Genomic DNA, 23,564 nt, shown 5'->3' with positions numbered 1-23,564 from the left:
ACCTTTAAACGTTTTAAATAATGACATTTTTATGAAGTCAGAGAACAGAACAAGGAGTTGTGACAACCTTTTATTTCAACAATATATCGTTGAGTATACAATCATACATTGAAGTAGTGACAAATTTACAAACAAGCGGTAGTAACGACATTATACCGGTGGTCTAGCCAGAAAAGAAAATCTCTGCAGACAAACATGTTTTGCTCAAATATAAAATCAACCAGCGATTCAACAATTTCACACGTTATAGAATCACAATTTTTTGCAGCCAACGACGTGCATAAATCTGTTATGCACGTACACAGACAGAGAACCTCGTTAATGTCCATTTCATCCTCACATTCGGACGTTACATCCAGAATTTTTCTGGTTATTAAAAAGGCAGACTCTTTGCCGGTGAGAAACATGCTACTCAAATCAGGCCATGGGTTATTTTTCAGGCTTCTTACAATATCCATTTCGTTCTTGAGATTTTTTACACGCTCTGTATCCCCCGCACAATCGCGATTCGGATCGCAAGCATGCTCGATGACCGTTTGCATCAGTTTGATCATCTGTCCTCGGTAATGCGGTTTAACAGCGGGGTCTATGACATCTTTTACAAGACACGTTTTTCCAGTACCGTAGTCGGACTCCAGTCGCACATCCGCGACATCTCCAGAACTCCGGTCACGATCCATTAGCTTTTGCACAGCGTCAGACGATTTTTCAGAATTCGATTCTTTCCAAGAGATACGTTTTGTCCCCTAACCGATATAGAACGTTGTCCCCGTTTCCTAAAATCTTGATTGACCGTTTTAATCCGCGATGGTCCTGTGGAATTTCGCTTTCAGTTTCCGGTTTATGGTTCAGAACCGCCGAAGCGTTATCAGTAGAAACATTGCGGGGGGCGTCAGGCTCAGATGAATTGGATTCTTGAATCTGATTCTGTCGATCCATGTATATAACGTTTTGATTGTTTTTGGTAGCTCGTCGTCTGCACTTTCAAACCTGGTAGCAACGCCGTAACTGAGTTTGTCAGGCCAGTCATCGACGGTTTTAGATTTCGGAACCGCCCTCAACCTGTTGGCTGGTGTACAGGGTGGGGGTTGTCGCCAGGAATTCCTAAACATCGGTCTCGCCTAAGATAAGTTTTTTGTTTGTTTGTTATCAATGTAATAAGAAAGGATCTTGTATCTTATACCTGATACAATATTGTGAATGAAGAGGGTATATTTATTTCATCAAGCAAATTTGCATAAATATTGACGAACGCAAAGAGTTCGCTAACATTACAGCAGTACTGTTTGTAAAAAAAAAACAAGACACTCACAGACAAAACTTTTACAATCACACATGACGATACAATAGGTAAAATGAAACCGTGGTTCGGAACAACACAAACAAATCATAGAAAGATAAAAACAACAATTGTCATACTGCTACGACTAAGTCTCAAGCTAATTTATTTATTTTTGGTCTGGTTTCAGAGTCGCCCTACTACAGTGGAAAACTTTGTGATTTATACAGCAGCCTATGAGTCTTCAAATAATGAGGTGTTATACCTGTGAAACAGTAACAAACAATATTCGACATGCGCTAGAATCCAAAACTCTAATGTAACTCTAATGAGTTTGTTTCACATTCTGTAGATTATCTCAGTGAAGAAATCTCAGTTCTCTTGCGTTTTAGCTGAAACGCGGACTTATGCTAAACCTAATTTTCTGTCCTTTAGGTTTGGTGAAATATATGTTATAAAATTCAACGACCGGCATGACAACTTTGTAAACGCTTAACAAACAATATTTAAGCTAAATACATGTTAAGATATTTAGAAGGGGGGAAAAAAAATATACTAAAATATTTCAAGGGTCCGTGCTGTTGAATACAGTAACTTCGCACTGCATTGTTTTAATAAAAGCGGATCAATTATGAAGACAATCGTGACAAAACACAGCCGCTGTCGTGCGTGTTTCCCCAGGATCAAACCTTTTGGTCAGATGAATACCTAAAACGCGTCTGTGTGCTGGAGCAGACCGTCTAAAACGGCCAAAAATGCGCACCTTTCAATGAATTCAACTACATGACGTCTGTGATTTATTTATTAAAGACCTGTTTAGAGACGCGTACAAAGAAAATAGTGTTTCCACACCATCTTCAATTTGTAATGTGCAACTTTGTGTTCTAAATGACATAGATGTACATGTAACGGAGAAACGGTAAGATCGGGGAATGCTTGTGTCTGATGGCCGCTTTGTAGACAGAGCAGAAAAAGATCTGCAGTACATCACAATCTCGGTTTAAACAAACTCTTGTACAAGGATTATTCTTTTATTATCTTATAATGCATTTGTTCATGTTTTCCAGCAAGCAGTCGCGACATGATTGACCGAATTCAGAGAATAGTCTTCATCTAAAAACAATGAAAAAGTATAGAGTGGTATCAATATATTTAGAAGAGAGGATTTCAGTATTAGTTGTTTGTTATAAGAAAAAAGTAATTTAAAACAACATTTACAAAAATAAACCCAGATGATCATGAGTGGGTTTTCTGCATTCATATGATAATTTTCTTAGTGACTCGGACTCTTGAGTTACATAGGAAGCATAAAAAATCCTTAATATTTTGTGTCTGTAGCCTTTTCAAGATCGCGTACAACTTCAGACTTTACTGAATGTGTAACTTTGAGTACGATGGTGAGATACGTTGCAGCTGTAAGTGTAAAACAGCACGCCTTAATGAAGTCTCACATCAAATAGATGTATAATTGTCCTAAAAAAGAAATACCGACTTAGTCAAACACTCACAATAAATTTTTCTTAATTTTCATTTATTTCTATAAACACCGAATGCTGATGGTTCTCAGAGGGAGGGCCTCACCTACAGTACAGCGTAATGGCATATGCAATCCAGCAAACAAAATGTGAGCCGCGTCATCCGTAATGCCGATCGTCTGACTTAGTAAAATGCCAGTCGCAATAGATCAAGAGGAGGATTTCTGTATTCTGTAGGCATTAGAGCAATTTTTCTTAAATGGTGTATACAGTTTTGCATTTTGTAATTCAATGATTTTTAGTCGATCGGCTTTGCGCAAAGATAATTCCTATGTAAAAAATTATGTTTGAATTCTTTCTATAGCCTTTACAAAAGCGTGGAACATCATAGTTCTCAAAATATTGTTTGCATTACATCTAACAAAAATGACAGAAGTGGAGAAACAAAGATGTTTACCGCATGCACGCATTGTAGATGCTTAGGTACGCCAGAGATGTTGCTTTATTTGACTCACAGAAGATGGCGATAGTGACCGATAACACGCTTTAATGTTTAATGTCGTTGTGTTGAAAAAGATTCAGTGGACAAACGCCTCAAGGGAAATAATTTGAAGTGGAGGTCTGTCTTGTGAACGTACACATCGTAGACAGACCAGAAAGATGTCCTTTAGTGTTGTTTAGTCTTAAGCGATGTCATGTAGAAGGACGGTCATTTAATCGTTGTTGTATTTCTTTTGAGAATTTAACCCGTTAACCCGAATTACAGAATGATGCAATATCGCAAAACGATCAGACAAATCTGAACGTAAAACACAGGATTTCATTTTTCACTTAGAGAATTTGTTCAAATGTTATCAATTAATTTAACTCTTGCAGGTTTATGATTGAATAAGAGGAAAATAACAACTAGAATAAAGAATGTCGCGAAAATCTGTAGTAAGGGTATCAAATTTCTCGGACCCGGTATGTTATTGTGACGATGAATAATAATTTTGTCCTCCCTCCTGATCCATCTCAGCTATCGTTGAGGTTTTGTCTGTCTGTCGGTCGTGTTTTTGATCGTGTGTACAGAACGTGTTAAATCGACGCACAAACTATATGCGTGATGGATGTTTATGTGTTTTGAACATATTTTCATATTGAGAATATTGAGAACTTGTTGGTAATTTACACGTCGGGAACTTGCAGACAACGTTCTGTTTGACAGCATTCGATTTTAACCGTTTTCATAAGAGGAATGTATTGAAGCTGTTGTTTAACAAGTTTGAAATGTTGTAATGTTTCTGTTTAACTGTATTACATTCGGCATGCTGTAAATAAACCTCGTAGTAGGTTATTATTTTGATTATTCCGTGTTAACAAACAGTGCGTACTTTAGTGGTTCTTTGTACGATTTCATAATAAAAGCATCAAAATTGTTAACAGACTATTACCTTTTATATTAAAACTTAATAAAAACGTTAAGTAACGCGCAGTTGTGTAAGACACGTACCAAAACATCACGTTAATATGTTATCCCACCTTTCACACCCATTTTGATTACAGCGAGACGACTTAATGAGACAAAGAATTGGTTATTTGAACCGAATCACTGAACCGTACTGTGGGAAAGAATCGTTTCGCAGAAATGAATTGGACTTCACGTCGCTAACAGAGACCACAAAAAGGGTTTACATCATCACAACACGGAAAGGTGCGTGTACTTCACAAAAAGTGTGGAAAAGCGTGTCTTTTTATATCTGTGCGCCCGTATAATCAGAAGTCCTACGGTTTAGAGCGCTGTCACGCACAAGCGTTTTGGGATATGGACCCCCGACGGCCACGTTTGTAGTCTGAGGTGTATGCTGGGTATTGTGGTTCGCTGACCTGAAAGGCCGCAACGTTTGAAGGAGTTATTAGTTACACGCGTTCAATATAACATCTTTGTAAAAACAAAAAGAATTGTTAAAACGTTGCTATTTAGCCTAAACAAATATATATATATATATATATATATATATATATATATATATATATATATATATATATAAGAAGAATAGGATATACTTAGGGTAAAACAGATTTGACGTGTATATGTTGAAACGGAGCACCCGTTGTTGCGTTATTTCGTGAAATAGCGTTAGGATTTGGTTGTGTTCTTATATTTTTCTAGCTTCATCATAAACTATAAGCAAGGCCTTGTAATAATATGTTGAACATCTGATAAGGCGGTCGATATCACATCCAGAGTTTAGCCTACTGCGGTGCTATTTTCTGCAGCGGTTGTTCTTGTTGTTAGAATGCTTCAAATCGCTTCCAGACTTGTTTTATGAGCGTACCCTTGTTTGTTAAACTACTCGTGAGCGACATTGTTAACATTTTTAGAGTTAAACAGGTTAATGAGCTCTTTCAGCATCTATAGTATAACTCCGTTATAGGTTTTAGCTACAGCTGAATGATAAAACAAAAGTTAAGAATATTGTTGGCAATTTGCGGCTGACCGGGAAAGCTGTGTGTACCTTTGTGCATGTTTATGTGGTTTATGAGGACACAAATTTGTATAATGACGTGGGTATGACAGAGGTATTACAATATGAAGGTGGTTTATGAGGACACTGCCTATGTCCCCGTAATTCAAAAGGCTTAAAAAAAAAAAACATACTAAATGGTGTTCTTTTGAAAATCTAAAAATGGACAAAGTCTCCTGTGAGGGCTAAGTTTAGGTGTAGGGTTGGTGTAGGGCAATAGCGCACACAGTTTGTTCAGTATAAAAACCATTACGCCTATGGAGAGTCCCCAGAAAACATTAAAACCAACATGTGTGTGTGTGCGTGAGACAGTTTGAATACAAAAATATTTTAGATAAAGACGGGATTAACTACAAGCATCCTAAATTAGAAACACAACACTATACTGTTTTCCCCCAAACCGGTTGTTCAACACATTTAAAAAAGTCGTAAGAAAGTTTATTGTGTTTTGAAGAGCAAGTCAGATGCGGTATATAATTAAATCTTTTATTATTGATTGATATGATAGAATCACGCTGAATTTATGAGGTTATGTATTAATACTGTTTTGTGTATTCATCGGTTACTGTATACATGTACGAGAGAAATGCATACGCACGATTGTTTTATAAAGCTTTTAGTCTGTCATTACAAATATCTTAAAGAGAAAACCCTTTCACGCATTCTGTTTTCATTTGTCTCAGGATTCTGTTACACAAAAACCACTTGAGCGTGGACACAGATCCTACGTGAAAGCTAAAAATATGACTTTTTAAACTATTTTACAGACACTTAACACATCTGCATCAGTAAGATATCATCATAAACCATCAGACACGTCAGGTTGTGGTGTGATAAGATGGACTTATCAAATATTTGCATGTTTCTTATATCAGTTATTTGATCAAATCTTAGTCAGATAAACCTATATAGACCAGTTGTTTTTATTTTAATAGAACATTATACTGTGAACAAATGCTACATTTAAACTCTGCGGTTAATAATACCGTTTTTAAGGTGAGAAAGAAAGTCTAATCTGTTGTAAAGATCCTGAGAAGCATTTGTGGGACCTTATACTTTTGTTGCAGACAGCCTTAAGTAATTTTCAGTCTAATATAGGTCCAATTCCTAAAGAAAAATCTCTGTAAGAGTCTTGCTTTACTCAGAGGATCGTTTGACTGCTTCTAATCCTTGCTCTGGTCTAAAGGATAATGATTTTAGGTTTGTTATAAGTTTAGGTTAAACTTATTTGTTAAAACAAAAGTTATATCATTGTTTAATCATGCTGCTTTTCATCACCTTGTAAAGATACCCAGTGTGATTCTAAACGTTCTTTAAAAAAGGTTTGTATGAGACATCATAAGTTTAAATATTTAACTGTATGGTTGTTTATGTGGATGTTTACGTGTAGATATGTTGAATGTTTGTGTGTGTGTGTGTGTGTGTGTGTGTTTGTGCTGAGGGCTGAAAAATATATGAGTGAAAAAAGAAATAAAGTAAAATGAAGTAAATTAAAGAATGTTTTCCTATAGACCGTCTTATTAAAACCATCATCTTTGGGGACCTCTATTTGTTTAAGTTTCTGGTTCTTCTTTTGTGCTATCTCGTCTCATTATAAATACACAATTCTCAAGTACATCTAACTTCGCCAGATGCGTGTCATGAAAAGGTTCAATAGGTCACACTTCCTTTGACCGGGTTGGGAAGTTTTGTCTAAACCTTCGACAGAGACGCACAGACACGCGCAGGTGCACATCGTAAAATAGATGCCATAGAGATGCTTTGATCGCTGAACATGTTAGAAACACCGTCTGTTTTAATCAATGGACCGCGTTCTAACAAAGTTTACGACGCCAGATCCCCTCAAAAACTCATTAGATTGCAAATGAGTTGAATCCCAGAAAGTTTAGATATTTTACAACGTTGATCAGATAACGCCGTTTCAGCGCCCGTGCGACCAGACGCGCAGCGCACTTTCTCATTCGGTCGCTCTGCGTGAGACAAAACATTTACATTCGTAAGATGTTGTAGAAAAAAAGTTTACCACCCCTCTAATTACGACTGAAAATCCAAAACATTTGCTATCATTTCAGTTTCTTCCCGCACGTGTATTTTAACCGACACAGCACACTAGAAGTTTTAAGATTGACAATATCAAAGAGTAAATAAATAAAAGGTGTTAAGTATGGATAACTAAAATAAAATAAAATAAAACAACACTTTCCTGGGTTAGAGGTGAATGTTTAGAAGAAGCTTGTGTAACCTCATTTTTAAAACGAAAAAAAAAAGTCTGGGTTATACCACGGCAGAAGCTTGACAGATATCAAAGGTCTATTATAGGAATTAAGACGCTTAAATAAAATAAGAACGTTTTTCAAACAATGATTTTGAAAACAACATTTTTCCCCTGTGTCCTAGAGGTGAATGTTTAAAAGAAAAGTTGTATAGATTAACCTAATTTCAAAAGTGAAAAGCTTTATGATGAATGGTGAACGGTTTCATTAATTGAGAAATGTAAAATATTTATAAATAACTTTGTTCTAATGTTAAAACATTACTTTAATTTCTTTAACATGGAAATCTTCAGACCGGTCTCTCCTTACAACGTTAGAGGGCGGTGCTGTGGGTGTGTCCTGACAGCGGCCCGCAGCTCATTCTCAGTTTTGACACAGAAGCGTGAGGTTGTGTAAACGGTCGCTGCCTAAGATAGACATTTGTTTAACTTTTCTAAGTTGGGACAAAGACTAGGTTTGCAATTGTAATGTGAGAAGATTTTACAGCTATCTTATGCTGGTGTTTTAACGGTCTGATATTTTTTATTTCACTTCACGGTAAGAGAACTCGTCTCTATATTATTTAACTTTATGGCTGTTATAAAGTCAAACTATTTTTTTTAAAGCAAGACATAGTTTTTGATAAATATCTTATTGTTTTAACTAACGCATCCGATTCTTTTTTGTTATAGATAAACGAACGCGCTCGCAACTCTTCTATTTATTTAACTTTGTCAAACGATCTAGTTTTAAATTCTAATGATAGGAAATAGCGTATCTAATGCTTTTTTATTTGTTTTAGTTTTTCCTAAAACTGTTTTAACAAGACTAGTGTCCACTTGTAAGGGAAAAACACACGTACCATCGTAAGATAAAAACGAATCTATATTATCTAACTTTGTATCTGTTTTAAAGTCACAACTTTTTAAAACCGCAAAATAGGTTTAAACGAACGCGCTCACTTCTTCTATTTAACTTTGTCAAACAACTAGTTTTAAGATAGTGTATCTAATGCTTTTTGGTTTTATTTTCTACGTTTTTCCTGTTTTAAGTCTACACTTGTAGGGAAATAAACAGTCTTTGTACGTTTTACGTACATGTTTGATGGTTTTTTTCTTGATGTGTATGTGAAAACACTTTAATAAAATATCCCTTTACCCATTTAACACAAATTCATCATTTAAAGTTTAAAGCACATAACATTGGCCCCACACACACACACACACACACACACACACACAGTCATAAATTCTTAAGTTCACCATAAGGTCAATAAAATGGCCGCTTAGAGACGGTGGGGGCTAGGGGTGTACAAACAGGTGTCCAAACAGGTGTCCAGTTATGGGAGGGGGGTGGAATTTTTATGAGGGTAATAAATCAATAATCCTGACACAACGTATACTACCATCTCTCTTATAGCCACACTGGGAGGTACAATGTGCGTTTCATTAGCAAAGTACAAGGTGTCCAGTACTATTGGACCATTCAATCACATCAGTTTACTCAGTGCTGACATACACTTCCTCTTTCTGTTTCCCATATCAGTCAACGCAAGACTCTAATTCATATAGTGACCCTGATGTTCTCACTGTCTGAATCCCAGACCTCAGCTTTCCTACGCAATCACCAAAACACACACTCATACACACAAAATAATTGACTAGAGGGCGTAAAGACAGGGCAGTCATCAGCAGAGATGGGTCCATAAATGTGCCGTAACCCCGAGGTCAAAATTGCTCCCTTTTGGAAATTAATTTTCCACAAGCAATTAGTTTGTTTCTTTTCAGATTTTTTTTTTTCTTTTTTCTGAAAGCATAAAATGATTCAGCACTGAAATTATGCATTTAATAGCACCAATCAGTTACTCACAGAGTTTTAAAGGACTGCAGCTGATTTATAGTTAAATAAAGGTTTAATTATGCCATACTGCTCCAACAGTTGCATCCGGCCCATCAGGTTATATTTTGTGACTCGTGTCATGCCTAATTATGAATGTGCTTATTATAATTAACTCGTTACTAAAAGTTGCATTAAAAATGAGACTTATAATATGAAAAACGGCAGTCTGCTTTTAATTTAGTGTCTAATTCAGTGTCATTCTAACCGACAAATATAAAGCTAACTCTTTATCAAAGAGCTCATGAGTCAAACCAGCAAATTTGATGATGAAAAATAAAATAAATAGGCAAAGTATGAAAGTGCAAAATATTATTTTAGTATCATTGAGATAGTATTATCATTTTTATTATTATTTTAAGTTTTATTTATAATACTTTTTTGTATATATGGTTTTTATTATTATTAATTTGGTTTTAGTTATTTTAGTACATCAAGTTAAACTAAATGAAATAAGAATTAATAGAATTGATAAGTTTCTTTTTTTATTACGTTAAAAACAATAAATATCTTTAAAAAATATTTTATTTCACTTTAGTTAATGTTCATTTTATGTATGTTATTTATTTATTTTGGTTATATTTTTCAGAATAAGCATATATTTTGTAATATATTACAATGCTATATATATTACAAATATATATTTGAGTCAAAGACGAGACATCCCATTTTGGTATCCGCATTAAATTAATTTCACAAAAGTGATTTTATACACACAAAAAGCATATTAAGTGCAAGTAAAGTGTCTTTTTCAAATAACTTCTGTGGAAATAAAATGTCAAAAAGTGCTTGAAGTAATGTTTAATTGTCCTTCAGGATAATATATATGTAAAAAAACAAAAAACAAAACAGCACACATATTCTAAAGTGATGCAGAATTTTATTATATTGTAATTAATATTTTGATTTTTTTTGCTCGGAAAATAATTGAATTAAACAGGACACATATATAAAAAAAAAAATATATATATATATATATTGCCATGGATTGAATGTGGCCCTCTTGATTGTAAAGTTGAGTGGCTCTTTATTTGCTGTGTAGCCGAGGAGGGCTATCACAATGAACGTGTGATTCTACATTAGATGTTTTAAATTGTGAAGAGCATTTTTTTGCCACCTCTGTAGCCCACTCTGATTTTTGATGCACTGTTGGATGCATTAGTACCTCTATGCTTTCCAAACCCCCAACCACCCATTCCTGCCAAAAAAGAGCCATTTTGTCAATTACGATCTTCCAGAGTCACTTTAGCTAAATCCACACTTCACAGCTAATTAAGAAGAGCGCTGTGCTCTCGTGTGCTGTATGCGTGGTAAGAGAGTCACATTTAGCATGCCAATGCAATATGCACAAATCTTTCTTTTTGTTTTCCAGTGAAAACATCTAAATAGCCCTAAAACAAGTTATTTACTTGAGAATTGTTCGATTGGTTGGTGTTATATCTACCAAAATGGAGCTAAACCAATGCTGTTAAAATATTAACTTAAATCCGAAATAGTGCACATTCTATCAGGAATATGCAATATGAAACAATTTTTCTTTTAAAAGCCGCTTCATCTGTTACCCTAACCAACAGCCTGTGTTGCTAACAGCCGTGTTGCTCCACTTGATTCACACTCGATTCAAGGTTTAGTCATCTACATAGTGTCATTAGGTTGTGATTGTGACGCAGACGCTCTCCGGATATCCTATTGGCCGATATTTTTCAGCTGTTGGCTCTTCAGCTAATTAGCGCTGACGCATTTGTGGGGTATCTGGAGCTCAGCAGCCCTCCGCCCTCCAGAATCATTTCCTTTTGTCTTTATCTTCTGACAGTGCTCATACATTGTGCGTGTAATCGCATGAGCTAATATCTAACTGCTATGCACAGCTTCCCGAAACAAAATGAGTTAATCAGTCCTTCTTTGCCCAGAGACACAGTAGTTACATCTACTGCGTGTGTTACATCTCAAATGTAGGAATGTAGAAAAAAAGATAGACATTTGCATAATAATGTTCTTAAAATTTCCACTCCAACTTGGAATGCATTAAAAAAATGTCAACAACCACAAATATTTTATTCATTTAAAAATACCTTATAAAATATAAACAGTTTAAAAAGGCAAAAAGTTATATTATATAGATTAATATTGAAAATATATTCTATCCATCCATCCATTTACATATAGTCCACAAGAGAAAATAATAGTTGAATTTATACAAATGACCCCGTTCAAAAGTTTACATGCACCTGATTCTTAATACTGTGTTGTTACCTGAATTATCCACAGCTGTGATTTTTTTTGTTTAGTGATAGTTGTTCATGAGTCCCTTGTTTGTCCTGAACAGTTAAATTGCCTGCTGTTCTTCAGAAAAATCATTCAGGTATCACAAATTCTTTGGTTTTCCAGCATTTTTGTGCATTTGAACCCTTTCCAACAATGACTGTACGATTTTGAGATTCATCTTTCCACACTGAGGACAACCGAGGGACTATACACACACACACACACACACTCATGTTGGTTTTGCTATACTTGAGAGGACTCTCATAGGCGTAATGGTTTTTATACTGAACAAACTGTATATGCTATTGCCCTACACCTACCCTACACCTAAACTTAGCCCTCACAGGAGACTTTTTGCATTTTTACATTTTAAGATAAACTTCATTTAGTATTTTTAATAATTTATTTCCCTTGTGAGGACCGGCCAAATGTCCTCACAAAGTCAAAAATCTCAGGCTTTACTATCCTTGTGGGGACATCTGGTTCTCACAAGTATAGCTAAACCCGTACACACACACACACACACACACACACACACACACACAGACAGTGCATTCAGAAAGTATTCAGACACCCTTCACTTTTTCCAATTTTGTTATGTGGCAGCCTGACACTACAATTGTTTAATTAGATTTTTTTTTTTCATTTTCATTTTTTCACACTCATAAGGACCAAGTGAAAACAGAATTTTAGAAATGTCTGTAACTTTATTAAGGGAAAAACTGAAATATCACATTTACATAAGTATTAAGTATTGCAACAACACTTGAAATTGAGTTCAGGTGCCTCCCATTTCTCTTGATCATTGCTGAGACGTTTGTACAACTTGATTGGAATACACCTGTGGTAAATTTAATTGATTGGACATGATTTGGAAAGGCACACACCTCTCTATAAAAGGCCTCATAGCTGATAATGCATATTAGAGCAAAGACCAAGCCCTGAGGTTAAAGGAACTGCCTGCAGAGCTCAAAGACAGGATTGTATCGAGGCACAGATCTGGGGAAGGCTACAAAAAAAAAAAAAAAAAATCTGCTGCACTGAAGGTTCCCAAGAGCACAGTAGCTTCCATAATTCTCAAATGGAAGAAGTTTGGCACAACCAGGACTCTTCCAAGAGCTGGCCTCCTGGCCAAACTGAACAATTGATGGAGAAGGGCCTTGTCTAGACTGATGACCAAGAACCTGTTGGCCACTCTAGTTGAGCTCCATGATCATATATGTAGATGGGAGAAATCTACAGAAGGACAAACATCACTGCAACACTCCACGATCTGGGTTTATGGCAGTGTGGCCAAACTCAATCCTCTCCTCAGTGACGCATGAAAACAAACTTGGAATTTGTAAAACAGCACCTAAAGGACCCTCAGACTGTGAGAAACAAGATTCTCTGGTCGGATGAACCTCAATTCTAAGCATCATGTTTGAAGAAAACCAGCTCTGCTCATCACCTGCAGAATACCATCCCAAAAGTAAAGTGTGCTGGTATAGCCTCATGCTCTGGGGCTGTTTTTCAGCGGCAGAACTGGGAGACTGGCCAGGCCTGAGGGAAAGCTGAATGGAGCAAAGTACAGAGATATCCTCAATGAAGACCTGTTCCAGAGCGCTCAGGACCTCAGACTGGGCCGAAGGTAACTAAGCATTTGTTTTAAATAAGAAAAATACCTTTTTTTGGGTTACAGTGCAAGGCAATATACATCTTATTCATTTTGTTAGTAAAAGTTAGATGTTTAATATGCGAATTTGCCATTGTACTATTTTATGGCTGACGTGTTTTGATTTAATAAGATAATAATAATAATAATAATCCACAAACTATGATCGTTTTAAGGTAGCTTAGGGGAAATCCATTTTTGTGTTAAACGCAGTAAAAACATTAATTTTGTTAATAAAAGATCAAAGTTTAATGTGTCATTGTACTATTTTTATTGGATAGCCTTGTAACAAAGTTCGTAGAACGGGAAGGAGGCGGGAACCGGCATACATTTAAAGACTTTAATAAAAATTAACACAAAAGTAAAGCGACAGTCCCTCACGGACGACTGCCGCACACAAAATAAAGTCCAGGCCTGGTCCTCTCTCGTCTTCTACTGTCGTCACTCCTCCTTTTATCCCTCCGGAGCTCCTCCGTGGGACTCGAGACCGGTGAGTGGTGCAGGTGTCGCTCATAATCATTAACTCCACCGGCCTCGTTCTGCTCCCACGGCTCTCGGCCCCGCCCCACTCACTACAAGCCTTTTTTTTTTTTTTTTTTTTACAACGCGGGTAACTTAGGGAGGCTACATCAGTCTTATTCGTTCTGTTCATAAAAGTTTTATGTTTAATAAGCGAGTCAGTGACTTTGTCATTGTAGCAGTGTTTTTATTTTATATATATATATATATATATATATATATATATATTCTTTGCACATTCCATAAAATCTGTTTCTATTCTATTACATTCCCTTGTTTGTTGTACCTGTGCTTTCCTGGCTCTGAATGGCTCCATGAGGGGACATTGTGCTGCGTGCATCTTGCTGAAGTGCAACATAGGTCACATGACCTCTATTACAGTCCTTTAGTTTCTTTGTACTTTTCATGCCTCCTGGCCATTACACTGCCTGCTGTTTTCCCACAACATGGGGTTATCTCTCTAATACAGCATGCTGGACCGACACAGCGCCACGTTTTATGATGAATTTAATAATATATTTAGACAAAATAATTTATTTAGAGCCGCTGAAATATGTCAGTCGTGCTCTCTGCATTGAAAATGCTTCACCAAAGTACATTAAAACATCTCTTGTGCAAGTTAAATGGTGGTTAAACACCGAGGTGAATTACACATATTAGCTCCAGGCTCATGTGTCGCCAAACACTGGACTGAACAATTGAGGAATTAGAAGAGCAATGAGCCCATATCTACTTTGATCTGTGTGTTTTATTAATATTTAAACAAAGCTTTGTGGAAGGTAGAAGTACACAATGATCCAAACAATTATCTTCACATAAGATACAAAAGCTTGTATCAAGCGGGAACAACTGGCTCAAGGCAACCCTTAGAGCAAATGATATATATATATATATATATATTTTTTTTTTTTTTATTAATAATTGAAAATTGACAGGGAAACCAATTTTGTGTGTGTGTATGTGTGTTACATACACTTTAATCATAAGTTACTTATAATTATTCATTCTTATTCAGGTACATTCTTATTCAAAATATCCATGGCACCGGTTTGATGTTTAATGAAACATTTAATTACTTTTTAAGAATTCAATGAGTGCAATAAATGCAGTATGATATACTTTCATATCTCACATTTCACATCTCTATTGATTGCAGCGACCAACATTCAAACATGACCTTGACTTTGCTAACATCATGAAGAGCTATGCTTTATTCAATAACACGTATTGAGTTTATTTATTATGCAAATTCTCAGAAAGTAAATGGAAGAAGCTGGAAGTTAAACATTTGGCTGTATCTGTCATTGCCATCACCTCAGCTTCAAAAAGTCTGTAAACACTGCCATTATCGAAAAATAAAACATTGATGTCCCAGCACACACACCGTTTTAAACAACCTTGTCAACATATCAGATGTACACAATCGTACAATTGAAACCCAAATCCATGAAGCAGTCCCAGACAAAGTCTGGTGAAAGCGTTGGGCGTTAAGAGATGAGCCATAACCTGGATCTACATCCTGCTACAGATGGTGTGCTATTTATTGAAAAGTCTCCCCGAACCTCCGTTACCCACAACAGGTTCTGTCTGAATATGCCAGTACTCTGCGTTAATACCCTCTGGATCCCGTCCAGTCTGCTTGTCCAATCTCCCATCCAAATATACTGTACTTTCAACTCAAGTTTTTAGAATTGTGCTCCGCTAGTTTGACAGTGGAGTTACAACAGAAAAGTTAAAACTATGATATATATGCGTCAGAAACAAAATGGGTTTTCAGGCATCAAAACAATAAAACTGCCATGTATACTACCAAGCTAAACTCTCAGAGAGTCGTCATAAGAGATATTTCAAAGTATTTGGTCTTGGTGGAACCGATCTGCTGTTGCGACAGAGCAAGTACCGAGATTTGCTACTGCTAATACATCCACAGACATGCTGCTGTGTGCATTTCCATGTTGGAAATACTGCTGCTGCACATATAACATACTGTATATGAATAGCCCTCCTATATATATATATATATATATATATATATATCTCTATCTCTCATGCATGAATCACCCCGTTGCAGACCTATACAGGTGGAGCTGGGGGAAGTGGAGGGTTTCTGAAGCGTGCTGTAATTGCTACGGCAAGCACTAGCAGAGAATTTTAATGTTGTGCCACGAATTTGGCTGCTGATGTGAAAAGAAACCAATCAGCTGCATCATGTGAGTTATGATGTCATTATGTGAGACCTATCGGCCTTCACCATCTAGAGTTTCATGACAGAACTTTGGATTTTAATGCAGCTTTAAAATGTTTAAAAAAAGACACTTTAGACACCCAATAAAATGTAATTACGTGTAACAGTAGTTCATATCCCAAAACATCTCGACAGGCATATTTAAAACCAGAATCATTAGACTCTATTGAAGGATCACAATGCAGCCCCCAAAACTAATATTTTCTTCAATACCTGTTTTCTTTGGAATACTGTTTTAATTGATAATCAATTTATAGATTTTTCTGTGTCTTCTCTGTCACTTAACCTCTTTCCAAGCAGACAGAATATCCATGTCAGATAAGATCTGAGAAGATGGAAAACACTTACAATATTATTAGACGGGCGTTTTAGTAGAGCGCTTGAATGCCTTTCATTTAATTTGCTTACGTCAGGTAAAACTGTGAGGATCATACTACTTGGGATTTAAATTATGAATTATGTAGCAGTCCCTAAAAAAGTCAGTTTTATTAAAAAGTCAAATTTATTTCACTTGAATTTGGCACTTGGAAAGGATTATACCTATGTTTTCAGTGTTTTAATCATTTATCAGTTTTTACAATGACCTGTCAATTTTGTCCTTTTTTCCCCCAAAATGAGATTTAAAAAAAGAAAAATAGAGATGTCAACTTCCATTCCAACATTTCTTATATAATAAAATAAAGTACAGAAATGACCCAGGCGCAATAGACAAACTTGATGTTAATTGAAGCAACAGTGTGAAATTGGCTTGATGCACTATATTAATTAACCCCTGTGTGGCATAAAAGGCTGTTTTGCCAAAAAATAGAAGCTGAAACGGAAGCAAAAACAATGCAGCATGGCAAAATGCAAACTTCATCTCATTACCAAGATGGCTATGTCTGCACTAGATTTAATAGCTTTGCCAAGGGTGCAAATTTGTAGCTAAACCTCAATGCTAATGCATGCTGGTTATTAGGAATACGAAGGCATTGGGTTGTCAGAAAGTGCTTTTAACATCCACATGGGATTTGCCTTCTACTCTGGAGTAGCTCACTTCTGTCAGGGGGGAAGGAACAATTTGGGATATCCAGTCGTAGAAAATTTTGTTGGGGGGGGGGGGGGTATTTTTTAAGTTTTCTATTTAAATTTGCAAAAGTGATTTATGATTGTAGCTCCACTCATGGCACATGCATTTGCTTATTATGCAAATTGCAGGTCAGATGCTCCTGAAGTTTCTTTTAAGGAGGTAATCACATCTGAAAAGAATTTCAATATCGGCGTGTTGTGTATTGGATGTTATTTGGAGATTTCATAACATCTCGTCCCATTGCTAACGGCAAACACTCAATTACGCGGTCAGGACCGAGCGCTTCAGACTCCAGTGTGGCTTTAAACAATTCCGTGTTTTTTTCCACAAAGTGTTGTCGTAAATTGATATCAGTGAGGCAGTAATTTCGTTCTGCATATTGAACACACATCGCGACTCCATGTTACAAAGGGGATCTGCGTTTCTGCTGCAACCTCTGATACCCCCAATGATTTCACATGTTTTGTATCCAGGCAACCCACGGCAACATAATTATCATTCAAGTAGGGAAGCGTCCACTTTTTTTCATGCATGCTCAACCATTCCCCATCGTTTATGGATGCAGCTACAAACAGGATTTACAAACCCTGTCACATACCACTAAAAGCACCTAAAATAGCCACAAGGCGAGAACATACTCTTCTAATGCTTCTCTGACTTCCGCTCGTATTGAGGTTGAACTTGCGCGACACGCTCCCATGGAAAACCCATCGTATTTACAGCCACTTATGTTTAATGGAGTCTTCTCATGGATTAGCGTTGAAAGAAATTCATCAGACTTCCTTGTTTAATCTAGTCTGTTTTGTTTGAATGCGACTAAAGCGAATCAACAAAGTAGACTGATAGTATTAGTCCACGGTAATAACATTTCAGGCACGACACACATATTGGGTTTTGTGTGTAGATCATATCACGATCTCGCATCCTGGACAAACGGATCATCCTCATTATGTTTCAAGGCTCTGTTAGCCTCCATTCTCGGTTTCCAGGTGTTTTCCTGGAGCACAACACACCTATGCTCTTCATTTCTCCAGTATGGACCAGTTCTACAGGTCATAAAGTGTGTTTCAGGACTGCAACTCAAATATATTAGCCTGAGCATGGCTCATTTGGCATCTAGAGTTGGTGTGCATCTTTGCGCTACATCGGGTCGTGGGCGGTCACATCCTGATTACACAGAGTTGAGTAAACATATCGGCAGACGCCTCACTCAGTATTGGGGTTAGGATGTTCTGTACATAAAAACACAAAGACATGCACACATTACCAGAAACATATCATGAGGAGCACGAGAGGGTGGAGTGAATAAAAACGAAGGAGAAAAAAAGTACAGTTGAGCCACGCACTAGTGCAAGAGTTGTATTAGACTGACATCATGAACAGCACGGTATTCCCAGACTCCCGATCTATTGTTGTCGACTCAACCAGAAGCTCTCAGAGCGGCAATCCTTAATCAAGCCATGACTAATAAAAACACTTAAACAATTGCTGTTGCTCAGAGTACGGCCACCACAGGAGCTAATAATGGGAAAATTAATGGAGAACAATGTGGAGTGGATGATGACGGCTCTTAGTCATTCATGGAACACTCCGCATTAAATCACTCCAGAACACAGTGTGTTTACACATTAAAGGAAAAGATCACAATGTAACCGTACTAAGCTAGAAAATCCACTTTCCAGCCTTGTTCGGGCTGTAATTGTTTCTCAGCGTGACATCCGTGAAGGAACATTTGCTCTTTACGTGATAAAACTCATGATTGAGGAAAGTTTCAGGTTTAAGATCTATCATCTCTATCTGTGTTGATTACCACAGTAAATCATAGATGTCCACAGAGCTTTTTTTTTTTTTTTTTTAACCTATTAAACCTATTTATTTGAAACTGTTTTCAGTGTCCATTAAGATACAGCAGAAGGTGTATGGAGAAGATAGATAAGAACTTAGAAATCATTTCAAATAATATGCATAATATTACTTTTTTATATATATATATATATATATATGGAAAAATAGCTTTTTAAATTAGCTTTTTTTTTTTTTTTTTTCTAAATGCATATTTTTTGCAAATGCATTTCATTGGACTAGCAATGTGTCAAACAGTTTAAATACTTTAAATGCTTGGCATTGGTAAAAACAAATGTTTCCTAACTATTTTGGAGCCTGTTCCTTTTTGTAAACACAGAAACACAGATGCTGATCCAAGATGGCGGCGCGGTCAGACGCAGCGGCTGCTCCGGAAACTGTGACTGCTTACATCAAAAAGTGCACTGATGATGTGACCGTCACCAAGACCATCACCACACGTGCAAACCAGAAGCCATGGATGATAGCAGAGGTTCGTGGGCTGCTAAAGACCAGAGATGAAGCATTCAGATCAGGAGACAAAGCAGCCTTGGCATTAAAAATGCAAAACGGTCATATGCTTAAAAAATCAACAGTCACTTCACAGACAGCAGAGACACACGGAGCCTGTGGCAAGCCATTCAGACCATCACTGACTACAAGCCCCCGCCACAGGCCTGTGATGATGACACATCCCTCCCCGATGCACTCAACCACTTTTATTCATGGTTTGAAATGCAGAATGACACACCTGCACAAAAACTGCCCACACCTCCCAACGACCGGGCGCTCTGTCTGTCTCCAGCCGACGTAAGGAAGACCCTATCTAGGATTAACCCACGCAAGGCTGCGGGTCCTGAGAGACTGTGCTGCACAGCTGACAGATGTCCTAACAGATATCTTCAACACCTCGCTGAGCCAGGCAGTCCTCCCCACATGTCTCAAATCCACAACAATCATACCAGTACCAAAGAAATCACCTGTGTCCTGTCTCAATGACTACCGTCCCATAGCACTGACTCCAATCATGAAGCACTTTGAGAGGTTAGTCATGCACAACATCAACACACTCGACCCGCTCCAGTTTGCATACCGTCCAAACCGTTCTACGGACGATGCAATTTCTTCCATCCTCCACCTGGCTCTTACCCACCTAGAAAATAAAGACTCCTATGTTAGAATGCTGTTCATTGACTTCAGCTCGGCATTCAACACAATAATCCCACAACAGCTCATAAATAAGATAAACCTGCTGGGCCTTAACAATTCCCTGTGTAACTGGATCCTGGACTTTCTAACCGGAAGACCTCAGTCAGTCCGTGTCGGCCACAACACTTCGAGCACTACCACACTGTACAAACCACCTGTAGTAACACACTCTCCTCTATGTGCCCTAGACACTTTACACACACTGCTGCGTGTACACAATCCCACAAAAGACTCAGCAATATATGTATGTTTACATGCTCATGCACTACAAATCATCCTGCACTGTTCCCCAACCAGCTGCTTGACTCAAAATGTTTCTCTTTGCACATGTACAGTATTTGTGAAGCATTCATATAGTTTGTATATTTTCTTTTTTTTTTTAGTTTGTATAGGGTGAATATTTATATATAGTATACTTATAGTTAAATCTGTCAGTAGGTTAGTTGTGTATAGGTTTATAGTGTTTTTTTTTTTACTTCACTGTTGTATGTCTGTATTTATGTAGCACCGTGGTCCTTCGAGGCACGACATTTCACTTCACGACGTTCCACTGTATGTCCCCACATGTAGCGGAATGACAAAGCTCAACTTGAACTTGAAATGTTGATTTAGATGAGAATGCATTTACCTCAGAAACCTGTTGTTTGTCAAGAGTTGGTAATTCGATAAAATTTTCCATTTGGATGGCAGTAAGTGATAAAAAAAAATACCTCACATTCCTATGAAAAACCATTACCATCTGAATAGGCCTTACGGTAATACACAGTGGACGGTGTTCTTAATTCGTATTCTCCAAACGGATGTTAAGCATCTGTCTTACTGACACAAGAATCCAACAAGTGTAGTCGTTTATCCGAGGATGGATTATGGACCGGGTCAATACTAGGGTCAGTCCCTCAGGGCCTTTAAGAGTAAGGGGCCTTCAGCTGAGAGGCCCACAGCATCCCCACACCTGCAAACAAGCCACTGCGTATTTAAAATTTATACAGGTCCTTTTCAAAAAATTAGCATATTGTGATAAAGTTCATTATTTTCTGTAATGTACTGATAAACATTAGACTCTCATATATTTTAGATTCATTACAACACAACTGAAGTAGTTCAAGCCTTTTATTGTTTTAATATTGATGATTTTGGCATACAGCTCATGAAAACCCAAAATTCCTATCTCAAAAAATTAGCATATTTCATCCGACCAATAAAAGAAAAGTGTTTTTAATACAAAAAAAAGGCAACCTTCAAATAATTATGTTCAGTTATGCACTCAATACTTGGTCGGGAATCCTTTTGCAGAAATGACTGCTTCAATGCGGCGTGGCATGGAGGCAATCAGCCTGTGGCACTGCTGAGGTGTTATGGAGGCCCAGGATGCTTCGATAGCGGCCTTAAGCTCATCCAGAGTGTTGGGTCTTGCGTCTCTCAACTTTCTCTTCACAATATCCCACAGATTCTCTATGGGGTTCAGGTCAGGAGAGTTGGCAGGCCAATTGAGCACAGTAATACCATGGTCAGTAAACCATTTACCAGTGGTTTTGGCACTGTGAGCAGGTGCCAGGTCGTGCTGAAAAATGAAATCTTCATCTCCATAAAGCTTTTCAGCAGATGGAAGCATGAAGTGCTCCAAAATCTCCTGATAGCTAGCTGCATTGACCCTGCCCTTGATAAAACACAGTGGACCAACACCAGCATCACTGACTGTGGGTACTTGACACTGGACTTCAGGCATTTTGGCATTTCCCTCTCCCCAGTCTTCCTCCAGACTCTGGCACCTTGATTTCCGAATGACATGCAAAATTTGCTTTCATCCGAAAAAAGTACTTTGGACCACTGAGCAACAGTCCAGTGCTGCTTCTCTGTAGCCCAGGTCAGGCGCTTCTGCCGCTGTTTCTGGCTCAAAAGTGGCTTGACCTGGGGAATGCGGCACCTGTAGCCCATTTCCTGCACACGCCTGTACACGGTGGCTCTGGATGTTTCTACTCCAGACTCAGTCCACTGCTTCCGCAGGTCCCCCAAGGTCTGGAATCGGTCCTTCTCCACAATCTTCCTCAGGGTCCGGTCACCTCTTCTCGTTGTGCTGCGTTTTCTGCCACACTTTTTCCTTCCCACAGACTTCCCACTGAGGTGCCTTGATACAGCACTCTGGGAACAGCCTATTCGTTCAGACATTTCTTTCTGTGTCTTACCCTCTTGCTTGAGGGTGTCAATGATGGCCTTCTGGACAGCAGTCAGGTCGGCAGTCTTACCCATGATTGTGGTTTTGAGTAATGAACCAGGCTGGGAGTTTTTAAAAGCCTCAGGAATCTTTTGCAGGTGTTTAGAGTTAATTAGTTGATTCAGATGATTAGGTTAATAGCTCGTTTAGAGAACCTTTTCATGATATGCTAATTTTTTGAGATAGGAATTTTGGGTTTTCATGAGCTGTATGCCAAAATCATCAATATTAAAACAATAAAAGGCTTGAACTACTTCAGTTGTGTTGTAATGAATCTAAAATATATGAAAGTCTAATGTTTATCAGTACATTACAGAAAATAATGAACTTTATCACAATATGCTAATTTTTTGAAAAGGACCTGTATAGATAGATGGACAAGACTTGAATATATGCCAGAATCTAGTCATCATTTAAGATAGTATGGCTGCTCACTAGGCTTTCAATCAGAGTTAGGGGCCGTTCCCCCAGAACGCATCTTTGCGTCTAAAACGTGAGATGCAGAGCTTAGAAATGGTTTTAAAACTAGCTTATCGCTGAATGTCTTCTCCGCCATATTGCTTTCACGAGTTCACCTTAACATCTAATTTGCTAGCAAATAGTAAGCATATTTTGGCGTGCTGCTGTAAGCCTGGAATATAGCCCGAACCCTGAGAACTCCCCCTATCCCTAATATGGGATAAAAATAGATTAGGAGTGAGGAGTTGGTGTGGAGGAGGGATGCCGGAAAACTGTAGCAGGACAGAGGTAGCGAGGCTGCATATATATACTTATTGTGCTAGTTAGGATGGTTAGCTAAACGAGTTGCACCTGTGCCAAATTGGTTGATTATGTGATTGTGCTCCTCCCTAACCTTGTTAATAAAACATCATGTCAAATAAAAACACTGCAAAATAATCATTTTGTATTTTATTACATATTAGATAATAATCAAATAATCATTAACTTAGAAAAATTAAGTTTGTAGATAATCTTCATTAATTATTATCTTTGTATATGCACTAAATAAATATTAGATAATCATTAAATAATTTATAAAAATAAAAATAAATCAGATGTTTATCTTTATGTATATATACTAAATAAATATTAGATGATGATCAATCATTTTGAGAAATATATTTATATTTTATTCATCAT

This window comes from Barbus barbus (assembly GCF_936440315.1).
Source record: "Barbus barbus genome assembly, chromosome: 49".
NCBI classification, from domain to species: Eukaryota; Metazoa; Chordata; class Actinopteri; order Cypriniformes; family Cyprinidae; genus Barbus; species Barbus barbus.
The sequence above is the reverse complement of the archived record's forward strand: the minus strand, read 5'-3'. Positions refer to the sequence as shown.